This window comes from Brienomyrus brachyistius, unplaced genomic scaffold, assembly GCF_023856365.1.
Source record: "Brienomyrus brachyistius isolate T26 unplaced genomic scaffold, BBRACH_0.4 scaffold189, whole genome shotgun sequence".
Taxonomy (NCBI): domain Eukaryota; kingdom Metazoa; phylum Chordata; class Actinopteri; order Osteoglossiformes; family Mormyridae; genus Brienomyrus; species Brienomyrus brachyistius.
The window spans coordinates 3,396-24,102 of NW_026042464.1; the positions used below are offsets into that span (position 1 = coordinate 3,396).

Sequence of the window (20,707 nt, forward strand, 5' to 3'; positions counted from 1 at the left end):
CACATTCTGCTGTAGTTTGCATTGCAGAGAGTGTGGGTACCCTTGCAAGTAAAACTGTAACCTGTGTGTGTCTCGTAATGTGGAGTTGGGGTGGAAACGCCGGGCGCTTTCCCCAACACTCACTCTTCTGCCTGAAGTTTTTGCATTTCATTGGTATTTAACTCCAGCAAAACAGCACATTCTTTCTTGTATTTGCTGACCATGATGATGGTCACAACCATTATCATTTGGTCCCCAAAGGAATTGACACGAACTGCATCTTTGGCAGGGCAAAGTCATACGTAGCAGCAACCCAAATTGAGCTAAATCCAAGGCAAATTGGATGAGGCTAATTCGTCATGCCTCCCACATCGCACACTGAAGGAGGGACCACGGGTGACAATGTGCAGGACTTACGTTCTTTATGATGAGTGGATAGCGGGTGATTCTCTGCATAGCTTCAGCAGGAAGCTGGACAGTGGCATACCTTTACACCGGTGATCTGTAGCGATTTTCTGAGAGAGAGACACACACACACTTAGGAGTCAGAAACCCTAGCCTACGTCCTTATCTAAAGCACCACTCTAAATTTCAGTCTAGGTGCTTTAGAAGAGTTGAGTCCAGAGGTCTCATAGAACATAGTATTGGCCCGCAAGATATCTTTGTAATTCATTTCAGAAGAAAATAAAGAACAGTTCAACATCCATTTAACCCGCCTACCGCTTTTTCACTGAGGACATTTGGACGGCTGCAATTCTCCCGCTTACCCCGATCGCTCTGGAACAGCCTTTAACAATGAACTATCTACCCCTCCCATTTGTTCCAGGGCTGCTGCCCACCATTCCTCACCTTGAGGAAGTCCTTGAACTCGGGTTCCTTGTCAGTCTTTTGTTGCAGCAGGGCTGCACCGTTAAGCTGGCAGCTGCAGAAGCGGATGTAGGCCTGCATGTGCGAGAGCTCCGAGGCCAGGATGTCCCCAATCATCTGCACCGGCATCTTCTCGCCACCCGTTTTCTTCCTCACCCTCAGTGCCCTGCCATTCACAAACACAATCACCAAAACCGCAAAGGCGCCAAGTCCAGTACCAAGCAATTTCTTCGTAAAAGTTCAGGTGAGTTTCAAAAACAGAATGCTGGCCAGTGCCATTCTCAACAAACATTCCAGTTTCCATGATCTTTAAGTGCAAAAACTGTGCAGCCTGTTTTGTTATTATCATCGACTGCATAGATAATTCCTTTTCCTGGCACTTCTCTATTTCTGGGACTTCACTCTGCCTATGACATTTGCTGTTGTGGACACGATACTCGCAGTTCGTATTCCTAGAGCAAGGTGGCAGCATCGGATCACGTTTCATTCCAAGAATTTCAGCTACCAAGAAGAAACAAGCTGTGGAAAGACACACTTGTGAAGTTTGGTGTTGGACATAATCAGGTCCTTCCAGTTGACGAAGATCATGGCCATTTCAACTTCTGTCAGGCGTCCCGACTCAGACATGGCTTGTAAAACACCTGGAGAAAAAAAAATGAGAGACGGGCAAGTTGGAAAGGGTTAGTAAAGGTTAAGAGGGATAACAAAATGTTAGGGAAAATAAGTTAAACATGTTCTGGCACAAAAACCTACACTCAAAGCCCTATACATGAGATCCATGACAAGAATATAAAAACTCAAAACTGCAAATGCTTAAAGCAGACTGAAGTGCAAAGACCTCACGGGGGCCCCACTGCAGATCATACCTCCAGACCAGCTGAAGGTCAGCCATGTATCGCTCCTCCGTCTCAATGAGCTCGTGGATGTAACCCTGTCGCTTCCTCTCCTGCGGACTCATGGTGTCCAGGCTGGTCAGGTCAGCACACCCTGCAGGGTCGGGGATGACGGGGGTGGGGGTGTGGGAGTGGGGGGGGGGGCAGCCGCGTCAGCAGCTGTCTTGCGTGGCCCCAAAACATGTGCTAAACCACTGGCTTGAGAAGCCGCTACCCGGAGCTGTCGCTAAGTCACTGCGCGAGAACAACCCTCCCGTCCGTCTTACCTTTTGCTGAAAATTCAGATGCGCGCAGACGCTGAAACTCCATTGGGTAACTTTCAATACGCCTTTTTGCATGAGCCTCATCCCCAAGCCTTAAAAACCGCAGCCAGGTTTCCTCTCTCGAACCCATTTTGCCTGGGACTGTAACCATCCTAGTGCTTAGCTTCTTGAATAACCTGGTCCTGGATATATATATATATTAGACGCTAATAACCAAACCTCACACCATCCTTGTGTAAGACAATGACTTGCCAAAAAAAAGCAGGTGCTTTTTAAGCAAATCCTTTATTTTCACGATAAATGTACATATGTATAATTTGAGGCACATTTTCAAAGTAACACAGCTTGGGAACTTTAACACAGACAAACTGACTTGACTACTGCCAATGCACTGTGGGTAAATTCCCAGTGGGGCCAAATGAAACCTCAAACTGCATAGACTGTTTAACAATTAATGCAAGGGATTCATTCAAAATGCATCTCTCTTGCCAGCAGCATAAACAGATTGCAAATTTGCATAAACAGAGCAAACCTTTAATTGCTTGCAAAATGTTTTCCAAGTAGAGGATATTTTTCAGCTGTTAAATACCTTATTCAGACATTTCTATGCCTTACTGCAAGTAATCACACATATTGTAGACTGAGCACACAATATCACAGTCATCCATTTTTTTTCATTAAACTGCACTTTCATATAAAATAAAATAAGTCAATACAACTAAGAGTAAAATCTGGGCAAACCAGGTTACATTCAAAATGCTTGTAGTTTTACTACAAAGTGCCGCAGCAGTGATGATTTCTTGAACACTGAGGCACAGAGAGTTTCACCCTGATGTGAGAGCAAAAGACCACACTTTATAAACCACCAAATCTGCCATTTTTATCCTTAACCGAGTAATACGATTCTTTAGCATTTGTTCCAAGGGACATTGTCAACACATGAATTTACCTCTGGCTAATAGTTACACTGGCATGGACCAAATAGTCAGCAGGCACCATGCAGAAGGATAATCTTCAGAGTCTAAACCTTAGTGACCAAAAAAAGAATTAGCCCATCTAACATCTGAATTTTATCAATAACCAATAATCAATGGTATCTAACTGCAAGGCAGATTTTCATTTTAAGTTGCATGAAAAAGCAAAGTGTGAGGCTCAGTGGGCTAAAGCCTCGTTTTTCGCCCAGCCTCAGTACATCTGCGGGTCCTTCAGCAAGGCCCTTAACCCCCAGCTCCCTGGATGCTGCTATGGGTGGCTACCCTTTGCGGCCAGCTTGCTGTCACTTACAGAAAGCAAACTGGGGGTGGCGTAAAGAGAATTTCCCATAGGGCTCAATAAAGTATCAATTATTATTAAATAAAGACATGTATCTTAGTTATAACTAGTTTTTAAACTTGTTAGAACCCAGAAACCGCAAAACATGTACTGTTAAACACCAGCAGCCTTGTTTCGTTAAAGGTTATGCATATAATTACCTGAATTAACCACTCCATCTTGGTGGGGGGGGGGCATTTACATTGACGTTACCTCCCTAAGGTCACTTAAAGCAAAAAAAAATATATTCTAAAACATTTCCAGTATTATGGCAGATCAGCTGAAAACTCACAGCATCCTGGTCCAAACCCCCTCAGGCGGGAAAGCGGCAGACACTGCACCGGGGCACTAACAGGGCAAACCAAAGTCCACCAAAGCCCGCCGCGAGTGTTCGGAAAAAACAGCAAACAGTGAAGCAAGGACCCAGAACTTTGACCCTCGAATGGCTCACCGACCCCCACATAGGGAAAAGATGAAGGCTGCAACCAGTGTATGACTGCCTGCTTGAATACCCTTCCACTCCATACATTATAACAAATAACACCCTCAAAATACACAACTACATGTAAGGCACAAAGGTTCCCCTTAGTCTAGGTATGTATGACGAATATTCTACACACTATACCCATAGGCAAAACACAGTACTTAAAGAAGTACGTAAACAGCCAGTAATCGTTGAAGCTCATGTGTCGCCGTAGGCAAGCTACACCACCAGGGCCCCCTGTCTGCGACAAAGTGATATTGGCTGGCTAAGGCAGCGCCTCACCAAAAGATGGCACCCCAGGTGGCTGCCTATGTCACCTAATGGGTTGACCAGCACTGAGCACAGTACTATAGCTAAAGCCATGGGATTTCGTAGAGGGAGAGGATTAGGGTTAGGGTTAGGGTTAGGGTTAGCAGGGTTAGGGTAGGGTTAGGGTTAGGGTTAGGGTTAGGTTTGCACTCATGGGGTTGGCAAAAAAAACCTACCAATGGAAAGCATGTGTCTGTGTACATGTGAATTCATACTGTGAACACACGCACACACACTTATGCAATTACCCAACGGTACGTAGCCCATAACTGAACTACAAGCTAAGCGTAAACGCACCGTTGCCTGCACAGATTATCCCAGATTTTCCATCTGCGCAGTAACATTCAGATATAACTGTCAGTGAGAGACGTTTTAACAAACAAACAAAAAAAGTTAGGATACTCAATTGCACTTAGGGTAAAAAGCCATTTTTGAAAGAAAAATATGTTTTAAATAGTTAATGACTATGACTCTACATACCTTCACGCTCTCCCCAAAAAGCTGTTTAAATGATATGCTTTATACTTTAAATATGGCATCAGCATCTATCACTGGCATTGTAATTGCTTTGCATCATAAGCAAGAACAATTTTAAAGACTAAAAACATGATATAAAAATTACAGAGGGGGGCACTTGCTGTTGGACTGGTAGGTGTGTGGGACCTGCTTCAACACATGAGGAAAAAAATTTAAATAATAATAATAATAATAATATTAAAGCAGAAGTAAAAGAAAGTGAATTTGATGAGAAGGCAGGCCCTATCCAGCGAGGAAGCATTGACTGATATGGAGCACCTAAAGGGTATCTGAACAGCTCTGAGAAGCTGTGGAGGAAGAGGCAACGATGCCGTCCTACAAGAACAACACAGATAGAGGGAAAGATGGAGGGAAAGGTGGGGGGGAAAGAAGGGAAAGATGGCAGGAGAAGAGTGTAAGGAGGGTGGACGGATGGATGGAAGGAGAGGAGTGCTTCTCTGAAGCACAACTCTGAGAAGAAACCCAGTCCTAATAGGCGGATGGCAGAAGAGAGAGTATGCACGCCATGATGTGGAAACTCATCGACCCTCTCATCATGGTTTTTTATGAAGACATTTGCCAATACCAGGTAGTATCTTTCAAACTGCCCTACTTCACATCACCAGGCCTCCCATGAGGTCACCAATGAATCATTTCTTATCTGTGTTTAGGTTTCCCCTGCAGCACACAGCTACTGCAAACTCTCTCGATTCATCTTTGGACACAAACCATTTCTGTTCAGAAAGTCAGACCCAAGCAGGAAGCCAAACCGTAGCCTTGGTAGAGCTGCAGTCAGCAGGAGAACAGCCCTTTGAGAGACCCATACAATGCAGGTGGGCACTGTAACGTGGGTCAACTTTTACCCGAAGGTCACTTTCCACCTTAGATTTTGGAACTACCGCTCTCTCATTTATTGCCAACAGCATGAAACACTAGGCTGCAAACTTTGTATCTTAAGACATTTGCAACTATCAACAAGACAAACAAATATTACTTGGGGGGGGAAAAAAATTAAACTTACATTGTTGACTGGGATCGGACTCCGTGGTCATCTTGACGTAATTGGTGGGGAACAAGCCGACGACGCCATTCAGCTCCCCTTTCCACCAATCAGCATCGTCCTTGTTCAGCACATTGATCAGTTGACTTTTGGAGAAGCTCATCTCATCCTCGTTGCCCGCCTTGTAGTCGTACATGGTGATGACCTGGCAAACTGAAGGAACAGCCAACATGTAGGAAAGGCTGTTACGGAAGATGCAGACGGAGATCATCGCAGATCTTGGCATGTGATGCTGTTGATCTTACTTGGAACTGGAGCTGGTGTGGACTTCCCACTGGTGGGGCCCAAGAGCTTGACGTGGGAGGCGGGGAACCATCCGTTCTGGCGTTTTTTACCCCTAGCCTGGACAGATACAAGACAAGAGGTTCCTCATCAGGACATACATGCCAACCTAATTTAGGACAAATGCATCTGACCTGAGAGAGACCCGCAACTCAACTTCAATGCCTCCTCCCAAAAACAGCCCAGGATTAGACCTCATTATGGGCGGCCTCCACATTTGATTAACGTCACTATCATGACAACACGGGTCCACAGACCTGCAGAACCCCTTGCCACCACCCAGATGGGTTCTTGCCCTGGATGAGGATAAGCTGTCCCGGGGCCAGGCTCAGCTGCTCCGCTCCGGTGGCCGTGTACGCAGTCGTCACTTGGGCAACCTCTGTCATACACATTCACAAATGAATGCGAACGCAAACAAGCACACGTGTTCAAGGTAGATAGAGCTTCGCAACAGTCGGCACTCGCAAAGACTATTGAACACAGCTGTGTTTCATCTGTATACAGGACACAGCCTAGCTGCAGATGCACCAGCATCAACGGAAAGGCAAAGATAAAGGTGTGTGGTGGCTGCCAGTGAATTTCTTGGCTCTTTACTGAGTGGTGACTGTGGGATCCCGCATCCTTACCTGGCTTTTTGCCGACTCCACCTGACTTTCCAGTGGTGCTATATGTCTGTAGACAGACACACATATTGGTAGAGGTCAGAGTAGCAAAAGTTAGCCTGTCATGATTTATTATTTATAGACAATAAACTCTGCAGTTTAAGTATCTCTGAGAAAAGTCGTTCATGACAATTTACTTCAGATTCCTTTGGCGTTACGTAGTTGGAGGGGAAGACTCCACTCCTGTCTCCGATGTACCCTTTCCACCAGTCCCCTTCTCTTTCCGTCACAACGACGGTGTCTCCTTCGTTGAAAGTGAGGTCTCCTGACTCTGGGCTTTCATAGGTATATAAGGCTACATACTCTGATTGGATGAGAGACAGAATGGCCAAATGATTTTTAACTGCCACAAAACCTGCCTTCTGATTAGACAGAAAATCAACGGTCAACAGCCAGTGACAAAATCCGGCTTTCTCCTTTTCGACAATGGCCTCTCACACCAGACCCTGTTTCAAGGTTACTTCTGACATGCTAGCAGCAATACCATTAATATCAAGATGATTAAAAGGTACGCAAGAGAAGTCAAGATGACAATATGCTAGATTACAGATGGCCAAACAAAGTGAAGAGTAGTGACTGGCTAAAATGGAATGTTGGGTATCAAAGAAAGACACAATGTATGCAAAATGCGCTTCTGCTTAGCTTAATTTAACTTCTTTTCATTCAAATTCTTCCCTGGAAAAGAAACTTACCTTCTTGTAGAGTATTGTCAGGGTTATTGAACTCATCCACAGAAGAATATAGGGGTCTGGCAAAATAAAGTGAAAAAAAATGGATCGGCGATTCTGCTCATACGCATTTTTCAATAGAAAAAGAAAAAAATCCCTTACAAATTGATCTCGCTTATCTCAACCAATAATATAAGCACAAAAACATCACAATAGCATTCATAAGTGTTGAGTCAATCAGTCAAACCAAATTTACCATACTAAATCTAGCACATTTTCTCAAACATGTCACAAAGAAAAGGCAGGGATTATTTAAAATCACTCCTAGATGCCTGCCCCGAAAAATGCAAATCAAATACCACTTCAGTAATAAATACGTAGAAATATGGAATTAGAATAAGGAAATGGCTCAGTAAATGACCACCAGTCTCCAGGTAGCTGACAGGCTTTGGTCTGAGCAGAACCAGAACCCTTCTGGAACCTCCCGAGGAACCGCCAAGAGTGTCACTTACTCATTCCGGCTCAGCCCTGCACCCCATTCAGCTCCCCCAGCCACCAGTTTTCCTGCTGCTCCAGCACCGTGATGATGTCATCCTTGGAGAAGTTCAGGTGGTTGTCCGTCTTGGCCGTCCAGGAGCACAGCGCTTGCACCTGGAGGCCACTTGCCACCTGACAACGCAGAAAACATGTCTGTCAGCCGGGACACCACTCAGGAAACAAGATCTGATCTAGACGTACTTGAAACTACCTTAAAAATCCCCCCAAAAATGGACATTTTGATAAATGTTAACATGAAAGTTTACCAACTTATGAATATACCTAGAAAGTTAACACTCTCGTGCATACATGGTACATCTCAGTGTATTGTTATATATGTGCAAACACATGCACAAATATGACCAAAAAAACAACATATATACAAACTACACTATTAGCAAACATAGTTGACTTGTTTATGGCGATAAAATCATGCATTTGTGTTGGGGGCCCCTTGCTGGCCACAAAGTCACCACCTTGTGGAGGGGCCCCAAAGTGGCTTTTTAAATGGGTCCCCAGAAACAGCAAACCTGCTTCTGATTGTTATATATAAATAAAGAAAAAGCATAGTACAGAACAAAATACTGCAGTAACGTGCAAGACAGTCGCAGAAGCAGTTGAAGGCTTCTGAACAGACATGGTTCAGATGCAGCCATGCAAACAGGCCACAGACTCACTGGCACATAAATACGCATAGGCATGCAGTGGAAATACAGAAAAAGAACACGACCGATCGGGTGGGGCCAGTTCTGAATTCTCACTCGAGACAGTTACGGTATTCTTCAGGTAGGGGGCGCTCCCAGGATAACTACCTGTCCATACTCCATAGAGGCAGAGCCTGGAGGGTGGGTGGGAGTGAAGGCAGAGTTCTGCCCTGCCCCCCCAGGAGTGCTCTGTCCTGCTGGGAAGGTACTGGAATTAGCCTCCGCCTTGCTGAAGTAGGGACAGACCAGGAGAAAACGGTCAGTGAGACCCACATAAGCATTCAGATATGACACAGGACCAGTTTAGATGCTGGACACCAAGGGGCAACATTACCTTGCAGAGACTGAGGTAGATGCAGTTGTGGGCATCAGAGCCTGCTTGGTGCTGGCCGCAGATTCCGGTTGGCTGTGCTTCTCGACGTAGCTCTCAGGGAACCAGCCCATCTTGCCCTGGTAGCTGCCATACAGCCAGCCCTGCTCGCCTTCCGTCTTCTCGTCCACCTGCGGACTCAAGGCGATTGGTTAAGGGCTACCACATGACACACATGGGCGTACTATCCAAAACCAGGTCACGACTGGCCAGAAAACACCCTAAAACATATGAAAGGAGAAATGTGCCATTAATAAATTAAATATGTCTACATGTTTATTTATTTTGTCACAGGGGCACTTGTACCCCTCTGTCCTCCCCCCCCCAAAAAACTGCTCCTTGTTGCACTTTATGGTGAACAAAAGGATTCTAGATCTAACTGTAAAACACCCGAAAAGGATTCAGAAAAAAAGAGCTAATCAGGCACCAGGGCAATGATTCAGCACATTTAATTTATGGTACAAACAGATTAACATATGGGGGTGCACTCTGTATACCTCAATCAAGCTGTCCGTGTCAAAGGTGAGCTCGTCCGCGTTCCGTGCTGTGAAGGGGTACAGGGCTCTGTAGGTTGTCAGGGAGGCCGATTTCCTGTGTGTTGACTTGACGGGTCTCAAATTCCCTGCAACGACAGTGAGTCAGTCACCTCCTTGTGTGACTGTTCTTCAGAACGCTGTGTCACTAATGACGCACTGCAGCTATTGAACCAGCACACGACACCTCGGGTCTGCTGATGGGACACTTGCATTTGGAGGCTGATGAAGAAACTGTACAAACCCCACCGCTAATGGTAGCTTTACGTGTCTGAGATTGTGATTTGTCACTGCGTTTCCACACCTCCCGAAGGGGGCTGCATCGAGGCCATAATCCTTACCTTTTCGCTCCTCTAGGCCCCTGATCAGGGCCGACAGCTTCTCATGAATGTCTGTCTTGCCTAAATTGTGCTGCTGCTGCTGCTTTTGCTGCCGGGCCTCTTCCTCCCGCTGTCTGGCCACGGCCTCCTCCTCCTGTTGCTTTCTCCTCCTGTCCTCCTCTCGCCGTCTCTCCTCTTCCTGTCTCTTCTTCTCCTCTTCCAGCCTCCTCCGCTCCTCCTCCTGTCTCCTCCGCTCCTCTTCCTGTCTCCTCCGCTCCTCTTCCTGTCTCCTCCGCTCCTCTGCATCCCTGACAGCAGCTATCTGAGCCCGCTGACGTCTTCTCTCCTCCTCCTCCCTCTCCAGCTCCTGCTCCTCCTCCTTCTTCCTTCTGTTCTCTTCCTCTTGCCTCCTTCTCTCTTCCTCCTGCCTCCTCCTCTCTTCCTCAAATCTCTTTTTCTCTTCTTCCAGTCTTTTCCTCTCCAGCTCTAGCTTCCTTCTCTCTGCCTCCACCTTTCTCCGCTCCTCCTCTTGCCGCCTCCTCTCCTCTTCCTTCTGCCTCCTCTCCTCCTCCGCCCTTTTATGTTCCTCTCGCCGCCTCTCCTCCTCTATCCTCTTCTCCTCCTCCCTCTTCTGGGCTTCCTCCTGCCTCCTCCTCTCCAGCGGCCCGGCGGTTCCGCTCAGCCTGCTCCTGAGCGGCGCGCAGTTTGGCCCGGAGTTCACGCTCACGTTCTTCCTCCTCCTTCAGCTTGGCCTCCCGCTCCTCCTGGATCCTCCTCCGCCGCTCCTCCTCCTCCCGCTCCAACTTCACACGCCACTGCCGCTCTTTCTCCAGCTTGGCTTGCCTGTGAATGACATGATGCATCACATTGAAGCTGAATTTGGCCCAGCACCACATCATGGCCCTTCAATCACGTGATGCAGCTATATTTTCTTTAAACAAACCATCAAGGTCACGTCATCCATTCAAATTTAATGCTTTAACTGAACTTTGTCACACTGGGTCTGTAATTGACATTAAAATTGCTCTTAGCCATCTGACATGTTCTGACATTATGTAGGTGATGTGTTGACCCACTTAAAAATAGAAAAACAAACAAAAAATAAGTAAAAGGGAGCTCTGGATCCCCAAGGACCAGCTTGGGAAGCACAGTGTTAAAGTGATATTAAAAAGCGATTTAGGACAGGTCAGTCACCATTGCAGGGAAACCAAACCTGGCACCATGACAGCCAACAGAAATGCAAAAACGACAACAGAGCATGCAGGCCTTGCAGGAGGCCTAGCTCACCTGACCGCCTCCTCCTCCTCTCTCTTCCTCCTCTCCAACTCCAGTTCTCGCCTCCGCTGCAGGTCACATAGCTTGTCGGCCTTGACCTGCCGCAGTCTGTCCAGGACCTGCTGCTGCTTGGTCTGGCTTTCCCGGAGCTCCTGTGGGAAGGGACCGGGCCCGCACCACCATTAGCGCAGAGCACCAAGCCACACCGCCAACCACCACTCGCTATACAAGGTACAGACACCAGATCCAATTCAGAACACACGGGATTCTGGGCCATAGATTATGGATGTTTTGAGGCTTCACTTCTCCACTTTATTCTATTTACAAATGCTACTGGCCCCTGTACAGCACACTGGGCTAACTAGAGGCAAGCCACAACATTGATGCCTTTCTACCACCAGTAATGCCTCCTCACCTTGATGTCCACGTTGTACTGGTCCATCTCCGACAGTTTTGCCACGGTATCCTTCTCCAGCACATCCAGCTGCTCCTTGAGTTTCCGACAGACGATGTCCTTCTCAGTCACGCCCCTCTTTACGGAGGAAAGTGTCGGACCTGTATACAGAAACACTACCTCTAAGCAAGACCCTTCACCTGCAATTGCTTCATCCTGGGACTGACAATCTACATCTAAGCCCTGCAAGGAAGTCCTCCAACTTGCAGGGAAAACTGCAAGGGGGTTGGTGGCAGGGTTGGCACTCCAGCCACCGGAAAAAAATGTACACTGTTCCATTCCATTCGGACTAGTGTGATGCTGAGGTGTCACCCGCTGCACGACTACACTCAGGTTCTCATCCCTGAGGTGGTTCGTGTGGAGGGTGCAGCAACGCGCTGTATCAGCAGGGGGCCCTTACATTAACAACCCTAAGTGCACCTCGAGGTTATATGGTAAGTATTTTCTTGTTGACATGTGAGAGGGAGGGCTGTGACAGATAACCTGGCCCCCACAATCCCCCACTCCACCCAAACCCTACAGAGCCGAGATGAGTTGGTAGCCGACTTGTGCCCAGAACTTCTGGAAACTCCTGTACTGCTGGAAAAGCCTTCCAGGGGGGGTTACATCTGAAAGCTGGCTGAAAGAACGCCAAGATTCTGCATTGCTGTCATCGAAGCAAAACTGTCGACTGCCTCCAAGCCTTTTACTCTAAGGTGAATAATGTAGCTAAAATATAAAGATGTATTACAAGTGGGTGCATCCAAACTTTTGTCTGGTAGTGTACACCTACATTTTAGAAGCACAAGAAGCATGTACCACCCATGTGCCACCATGACATTTAAGTACTTCAAGAATGACTGCAGGGGGGGGGGGCGCCAGGTAACGCAGGGAGAAGCAGGGAGATCAGACTCACCAGACCTACTGTTCAGCCCCATGTTGCATAGGATCTCCTTGCATCTCTGCTGCTCCACAATCAGCTGAGAATGTTTCCTCTGCCCCTCCTGCACAAAAACAGGCCAAACTCCCTCAGAAAGCTGGAGAATCCTGAAATAAACCCTCCCTGGAAACTTCACCCTATCTATCTATTGCTTTTATAGTAAATTCCCCCCCAAAAAAACTGCACATTCTCCAGGAAAGGTGTGAAGAACAGTCTCTCCCTTGGTTGCCAAAATCTGAAGACTGCTAATCAGACAGGAGTGGCACAGCTGTTGTATAACGCACAGCAGACATAACGCCAGATCACATGGAAAAAGAACCGTGTTGAATCTATTTATCAGTGTTGCAGCTGGTGCTCGTCCCATAGCTGCTGGGATCTTGGACGGCAGCGGAGGAAGGCCGCAGACCTCAAGCTGCCGCTGCAGGGCGTTGACCTCCAGCAGGCAGCTGTCCTGCTTCTGACTGATCAGTTCCAGCTCTCCCTTCTGGATGCTCCTCTTGCTCTGGACGTCCCTGAGTCGGTCAGAGATCTGCTTGTGCTTGTCTCTCTGAAATTAAACAGTGGTCTTATGAGTCCTGAGGGCGGGAATATTGTCGCTGTGGACACAAGCATGTGTACCATTGACATCTGAAAGGAAAACGTGCGTCTCTGATAGTGCGATTTCAACAGCTGGCTGTTCCTCGTTCCTGAAGGGGAATGCAGTCGGTCGGGGCAAACAGGTGCAGGACGGCCTGGTCCTCACCACAGCCTCCAGCTCCAGCTCCAAGCTCCTCTTCTTGGCCTTAAGCTTGATGATGTCCTCTTGTTCTTGGTTCCTCTGATTCAGCAGCTCCTGTCGCCTCCTCCGCTCCCACTCCATCTTCCTCTGACGCTCCAGCTCCTGCTTAGCAGCCTGCAGGGACACACACATGATCACGACCAAACACACACACACACACACACACACACACACACGCGCTAATCACAGGTCGCACACGTTCACACACAAGCTAAACCAATAACCAAATACATGCTGTCAAACCTTCCCAGCCATTCAGAGATGTACATAAACGGAGTTTCACCAGTAAACTAGTTTAATTAGTTATAATGCTGTATTTGCCCAACACAGGGTTACAATAATGAAGTTTTATTAACTTCCAGCCAATTATCACAGGGGGGCCTGGAGTCTATCCAGGACAGCACAGGGCACCAGGCTGGGGGGGTACACCCTGGACGGGATGTCAGCCCATCGCAGGGCACAAAACATGCACTTACACTAGAACCTCGCACTGCAGAGAATTTAAAGGCACCAGACCACCTAAGGGCATGTTTTTGGAGGAAGGCCACACAACACTGGGAGAACATGGAAACTCTCAAAGAGTGGAGGTGGGATTCCAACCCCCAGCTCTGAAAGGTATGAGGCAACAGTGCTGGTGAATCGCCAACAACATTAATTTGCTAAACCCAAATGTGATTGGCTGGGACTGGACCAATGACCAAAGAGCGACTGCCTAACCCCAAGTACAATGCTAGCATTCCATACTAGAAAGACTGACCTCCTTGCGTTCCAGCTCCTTTAAGCGCTCTTCCTCCTTCTGCCATTCCAGCTCGCGTTGCCTCTCCAGCCGCCGCTCCTGCTCCTGTTGCCGCCTCCTCTCCTGCTCCCGCGCCTCCTGCTCACGCCGCTCCTGCTCCTCCCGGGCCTTCTGGGCCCGCCTCTCTTGCTCGCGCCGCTCCTGCTCCTGTAAGACCTGCCGCCGCCTCTCCAGCTCAGCGTTTCCCCGCTGGAAGTTCTCCTTTAGCTTGTCCTCGAACGAAACTGCAAGGAGGGCCATGCACACGCACACGTGGTAACCATGGCAATAGGGGCAGTGACCTTTGACCTCCTGCAATTCAATGTGAATCAGGTGATTCTTTGTAAAGATACTAAGAACGGCACATCACTAATACACACTTGTGTCACCAAAAACATTCACTAGCTGAAGGTGCCTGTCTTTGTGTGTGTGTGTGTGTGTGTGTGTGTGTAAATCCGTCTGTCCGTTCTACTAATGCTACCATTACTCTTTGTCTTCTGGGGTGGTTCAACTTGAATTTCTTCAGGGACGATGGTGCGATTCAAAGGAAGCAATTCCCCCTGCTTCCCCGTTCTGCAAAATACAACATGCCTCCGTGTAGGTAGAAGGTGCTAGAACCTGAGACTCTGAGTCAGGCTACACAGGAACAACCACCATACAGCTTCCCGTGCTCACTCATCAGGAGTCCCTTAGCTGGGCTCAGTCGAAGTATCTCAGTGTATGGGGACACTCTCCCTTTCTGTAACAAAGCCTCCTAGCCTGTGATTCCAGATGGGTCAATGTCCAGCCTGACACAGCATATTCAACCCCCCCGCCTTTCCCCATTCATTACATATAACTATGGAAAAAAGTTAGAGACCATAGCACCAATTTTTGTTTCACTCAGTTCTCCTTTATGGGTATGGATCTGTGAATAATGTTTTTTTTTCTTTTGCAAACTGCAGCCTGGTTCTTTCCTGCTTCTCATTAATGAAGGGCTTCTTCCTTGCTTTATGGGACTTCAGCCCTGCTTCTATGAGCCTGTTATGAACTGTCCTAGCAGTGCACCTCACACCTGCACTTAACGTTTCCACCAAGTACAGGTCACTTGAGGTCATGATTCATGAGGCACTGTCGGATAAGTGAACGGGCATCTCAAGCATTGGGAAGTCGTTTCCACCCTTTACCTGGCTGCTTTCTGGCCTTTCTCAGTGTCTCCCGTTTCACCATATTCTTGTACACTTGCGTACTTAGAACCTGGAAGCAACCTGACGCTCAGCGTACCTTTCTGCCAGCAAAACCAGCTTTAAACAAGCAGATTTTTTTTCCAGTATAGAGTGGTCTCAATTTTTTTCCAGAGCTCTATTTACTGCTCTGCCGGGTTCACCGATTGGCCACCGGCGGCGGCTGTCTACCTGACGGAGGGGGGCACCAGGTCCCCGGGAAGCGTGAGGGGCAGCGGCTGTCCGGCCTTCGCCATGTCCACCAGGTGCATAGCCAGGATGAACTCCTCCCCTGTCAGCTGGCCGTCCTTGTCCACATCTGCCAGGTTCCTTGGGAGAACATGTGGGAAGGTCAGTAATCGAACCGGGTGCACAGATGGCGAAGACCAGCATAACTTCACCCAGACCATGAGGGGTCCAATTTAAAAACCAAACTAACCTACAAAAAAATGACAACTTACCCTGAGTTTTGTCCAACTGTAGGCTAATGCAAGTGTTCCAAGCATGTTTAAGGTATGCTAGGCTAGGCTATGAAGTTTGTTAGGTGAGCTGTAATAATAAAATGTATTCTCACCTAACAATATATTTTTTAGCAGTATTTTGAGAGACAGACATATAAAAAACAAAATGCCTTTAAATTTTTTTATTTTTTTTTAAAGCAGTGATTATTGCAGCACATTAAAAACCTGCGACACGCTTCCTATTAGTTGATTATCAGTAGGATCCCATGAGTCACAACTCAGAAGTACAGACCTCCTGCCTCGAGCCGTCGCACCAGCTGCCTGACGCGTGCTAACAGGAACAGACCACTTAAGAAAAGCAACCAGCCCTGGAAATATCATGATGGCTTCTGAAATCAGCGCAGGGTCAATTGGAGCAATTAGAGGTTGTTCAGGGGACCAGCAGAGAAATCACTGCCAATCCGGGGACTTGAACTGTCGACCTTGCGGTTACAGACATATGGTCCTCACCTGTGGAGCCACACACTGCCCGCATAGAGTGGATGCTGAAAGGATTGAGCTACGTAATTTAAGAGGGGCAAATAAACCAAGCGCACCACTGCGGCCGTGAAGAATTCAGTGGACACTCACCAAACAGTGGCTAGCTGAGTCTGAGTGAGCTGGGATGAGGCCAGAACGTTCCTGACCTGCACACCTGCAAGGTAGAAAAATGGCGAGGGGAATATGAGCTTCAAGCTGAACGACCTGAAAACTGTGGGGGGGGGAGGGGGGGTTCCCACCAAGAAACCACCATTAACGTACAAAATGTTTCATAATCTAGCTCCCGTCGAACACAGCCTGCAATGTCACTTGTGAGCTGTGACTCATTTAATTACTGGAGTAATTAAATCAACAGCCGGAGCCCTGAGCCTTTTACCAGTGATGCAAAAGTCTGTAATTAATGTGAACTGCTTTCCTATTATTACGAACATGCCTGACGAATCCCTGAACAAGCTTATTACAAATAACATGCTGTGTTTAATTGTCATTAAAAGGTGCTAACTGGGTTCGCTGGGGAACCTGTCAAGTGCAGAGGTGGCATCTGAATAATCTACTCCTTACACATCTCTGTGAATTACTTACTGTTATGACTGCAACACCCACATTCAGATCATTAAAGGAAAAGCGTTTATGGCTGTTTAATGTCGTCGACACTAGAAACAAAGTTCCTCAGATCAGAGTTGAGTAGAATCAGGTGATGAAACTAGCGTCAAAATAGGCACTGTATAAAAAAGCTACAAGCATTTTAATTATTTCAAAAGTTAGCATGCCTTGGCATGCTCAGATCAGGCTGAAAGGTTTGATCTAGGCGTATAGCAACACCCAGATTCAGAATATGGAGTAATCTCAAAACTTAGCATGTTAGCATATTAGCATCAAAACCAGATGTGTGGGCGTATCTCCGCCTAGGAATCTCGTAGAGACTAGAAACAAAGTTCCTCAGATTAGACATGATGAGAAAAGACATAAAACTAGCATCAAAATGTACAAAAAACTACAATCATGTTAACATATTAGCATCACAACCAGAAGTCGGCATCTCACCAGCCTAGGAATGCCCTAGAGATTAGAAACAAAGATCCTCAGATCCATCTTAATAAGTAGAGTAAAGACATAAAACTAGCATCAAAACAGGCAATGTACAAAAAACTACAATCATGCTAGCATATTAGCATCAAAACCAGAAGTCGGCATCTCACAGCCTAGGAATACCCTAGAGATTAGAAACAAAGTTACTCAGATCCGGCTTGATGAGTAGAATCGAGTGAAGAAATTAGCGTCAAAATAGGCAATGTACCGAAAAAAAAACTACAATCATGTTAGCATATTAGCAACAAAACCGGAAGTGGGCGTAACTCACCCTAGGAATGTCGTCGACACTAGAAACAAAGTTCCTCAGATCAGAGTTGATGAGTAGAGTAAAGACCACTTCCGGTTATCTCACTGCTGATTTCCTGGAGCTGCTAGATTCCCTCAACCTACAACAACAACATGTTGATGTCCCCACACATTCCAGGGGTCACACACTTGACTTGGTGTCAAGTGAGGCCAAGCACAGAGCCCTGTGGGACACCACAGGTGACGTTGTGGATGTGAGATTTTGCGCTGCTAAGGGTGACATGTTCGGTTCTGCCAGTTAGGTATGACGTGAACCAGTTATGAACAGTTCCTGAGAGTCCCATGGTGCATTGCAGGCGGTGAAAGAGGATGTTATGGTCTATTGTGTCAAAAGCAGCTGTCAGGTCAAGGAGGATGAGTATAGAAGGGGAACCAGTATCTGCAGTCATCAGAAGATCATTGGTGACCTTGACCAGGGCTGTTTCTGTGCTATGGCCAGGGCGGAAACCGGACTGAAATTTTTCAAACAGGTTATTCAGTTTGAGGTGATCATGAAGTTGTGCTGCAACTGTTTTTTTTCCAGAACTTTAGAGAGGCATGGAAGATTGGAGATGGGCCCATAGTTAGAGAGAACTTCAGAGTCCATGGTGGGTTTTTTCAATAGAGGTCTGATGACAGCAGTTTTTAAAGTAGAAGGAATATGGCCAGTCAGGAGGGATTGGTTTATGATCCTGGTGATGAGTGGAGAGACGGCAGAGATGTTGACCTTTAGCAGGGCTGAAGGGAAAGGGTCCAGGGAACTGGTAGATGGTTTCATTTTCCTGATGACGTTCTCCACCTCTTCCCGTGTGGTAGCAGAGAAGGAGCAAAGTGGCTGGACCTTCTCAGGTAGTAGGTCGACAGTTGGAGGAGGCAAGATATTCGTGATGGAGAGGTATGAACGGATATTATCAACATTTTGTCTGAAGAAATTGATGTGCATGTTGCACCTCTGCTGTTGCACTGCTGACAGGTTCAGAGGAGAGAAATTTAAGGTCCAGGGCCAGGGCATCTGCATTGATGGTCTTCAGATTTCTGAAATGGATCTGACGTTTTGGTTTGATATGGGGCGGAGAGAAAGGCCAGCTCCATTGACACTACTTTATGGTCCGAGATACCAAGATCATATACCTGTAGATTACTGATGGGGGCGAAGTTTGAAATGACCAAGTCAAGTGTGTGAACCCTGGAATGTGTGGGGACATCAACATGTTGTTGTAGGTTGAGGGAATCTAGCAGCTCCAGGAAATCAGCAGTGAGATAACCGGAAGTGGGCGTATCTCCGCCTAGGAATGTCGTCGACACTAGAAACAAAGTTCCTCAGATCAGAGTTGAGTAGAATCAGGTGATGAAACTAGCGTCAAAATAGGCACTGTATAAAAAAGCTACAAGCATTTTAATTATTTCAAAAGTTAGCATGCTAGCCTGTTAGCATGTAAAATGCCTTGGCATGCTCAGATCAGGCTGAAAGGTTTGATCTAGGCGTATAGCAACACCCAGATTCAGAATATGGAGTAATCTCAAAACTTAGCATGTTAGCATATTAGCATCAAAACCAGATGTGTGGGCGTATCTCCGCCTAGGAATCTCGTAGAGACTAGAAACAAAGTTCCTCAGATTAGACATGATGAGAAAAGACATAAAACTAGCATCAAAATGTACAAAAAACTACAATCATGTTAACATATTAGCATCACAACCAGAAGTCGGCATCTCACCAGCCTAGGAATGCCCTAGAGATTAGAAACAAAGATCCTCAGATCCATCTTAATAAGTAGAGTAAAGAAATAAAACTAGCGTCAAAACAGGCTATGTACAGAAAAAACTACAATCATGTTAGCATATTAGCATCAAAACCAGAAGTGGGCGTAACTCACCCTAGGAATGTCGTCGAGACTAGAAACAAAGTTCCTCAGATGAGAGTTGATGAGTAGAGTAAAGACATTAAACTAGCATCAAAACAGGCAATGCACAAAAAAACTACAATCATGCTAGCATATTAGCAACAAAACCGGAAGTGGGCGTAACTCACCCTAGGAATGTCGTCGACACTAGAAACAAAGTTCCTCAGATGAGAGTTGATGAGTAGAGTAAAGACATAAAACTAGCATCAAAACAGGCAATGTACAAAAAACTACAATCATGCTAGCATATTAGCATCAAAACCAGAAGTCGGCATCTCACAGCCTAGGAATACCCTAGAGATTAGAAACAAAGTTACTCAGATCCGGCTTGATGAGTAGAATCGAGTGAAGAAATTAGCGTCAAAATAGGCAATGTACCGAAAAAAAAACTACAATCATGTTAGCATATTAGCAACAAAACCGGAAGTGGGCGTAACTCACCCTAGGAATGTCGTCGACACTAGAAACAAAGTTCCTCAGATCAGAGTTGATGAGTAGAATCAGGTGATGAAACTAGCGTCAAAATAGGCAAAGTACAGAATGTAGCGTCCCCGGTTGAAATGATGGTCTCTCAAACTGATGGTTCACAATCCTTTATTTAACCTTGCCTTGTGAACTCACCGTAAGAGCTATAAAGTGTACAGAAAATAATCACCATTAGTAGCTCAGACAGCAAGTTACCTTTAACACCTTTCCTTATTCCAAAACATAAATGAATTCTTTCCTTTAAGTTCTAATTTTGTTAACGTTTTCTACATGGATTATCTTTTACACGTATATTCAATTAAACCATTTTAACAACATGTAACAGACTGGGCCACAGCCTGCGTAGTAGAGGTCTAGGCTGCCCAATCCTCCAAACGGAGAAGGTACAGCAGGATGTAGGTCCCTGTACCCTCACCAATCGCCTCCCTAGTCTGCTACATGCACTACGTGAGCAGATCGGCTAAGGCTCCAGCACTTCCCTATCAGCGTCACGGTGCCAACCTGGAGTGTAGTACTGTTGGGGATAGCGTGATGTTTAAGTACCCACACCGTACCCCCACCCCCCGACCGAAGTACCCAGCAGTAGCAGGTGAGACGCCCCTACTCCGGAGAGAGCCTAAATAATAGAAGCAGGGTAACCACTGTACACCAGGATAGGGTAAATTGAACACATAGGCAGTTTATTCTCTGTAAGATTACTAAATTATTAGATGGAAAGAACCAAAGCTCACATAAAACAAAGGACTGCAATTACCAAATTGAGTTTCACCAACCACCT

At 46.5% G+C, this 20,707-nt stretch overlaps 1 long non-coding RNA gene and 1 pseudogene across 1 annotated transcript; both read right to left on the bottom strand.

Annotated features, from left to right (window-relative positions):
* Positions 1–396: 396 nt before the first annotated feature.
* Positions 397–16,727, bottom strand: LOC125728190 (intersectin-2-like; annotated as a pseudogene).
* A 915-nt stretch (positions 16,728–17,642) lies between these two features.
* On the bottom strand, positions 17,643–19,841 carry LOC125728189 (uncharacterized). The gene is made up of 3 exons (XR_007388953.1): positions 19,572–19,841; positions 19,417–19,435; positions 17,643–18,843 (listed from the first exon to the last, which is right to left on the bottom strand). It is a non-coding gene; the product is annotated as an uncharacterized LOC125728189 (long non-coding RNA).
* Between the last annotated feature and the right edge of the window lie 866 nt (positions 19,842–20,707).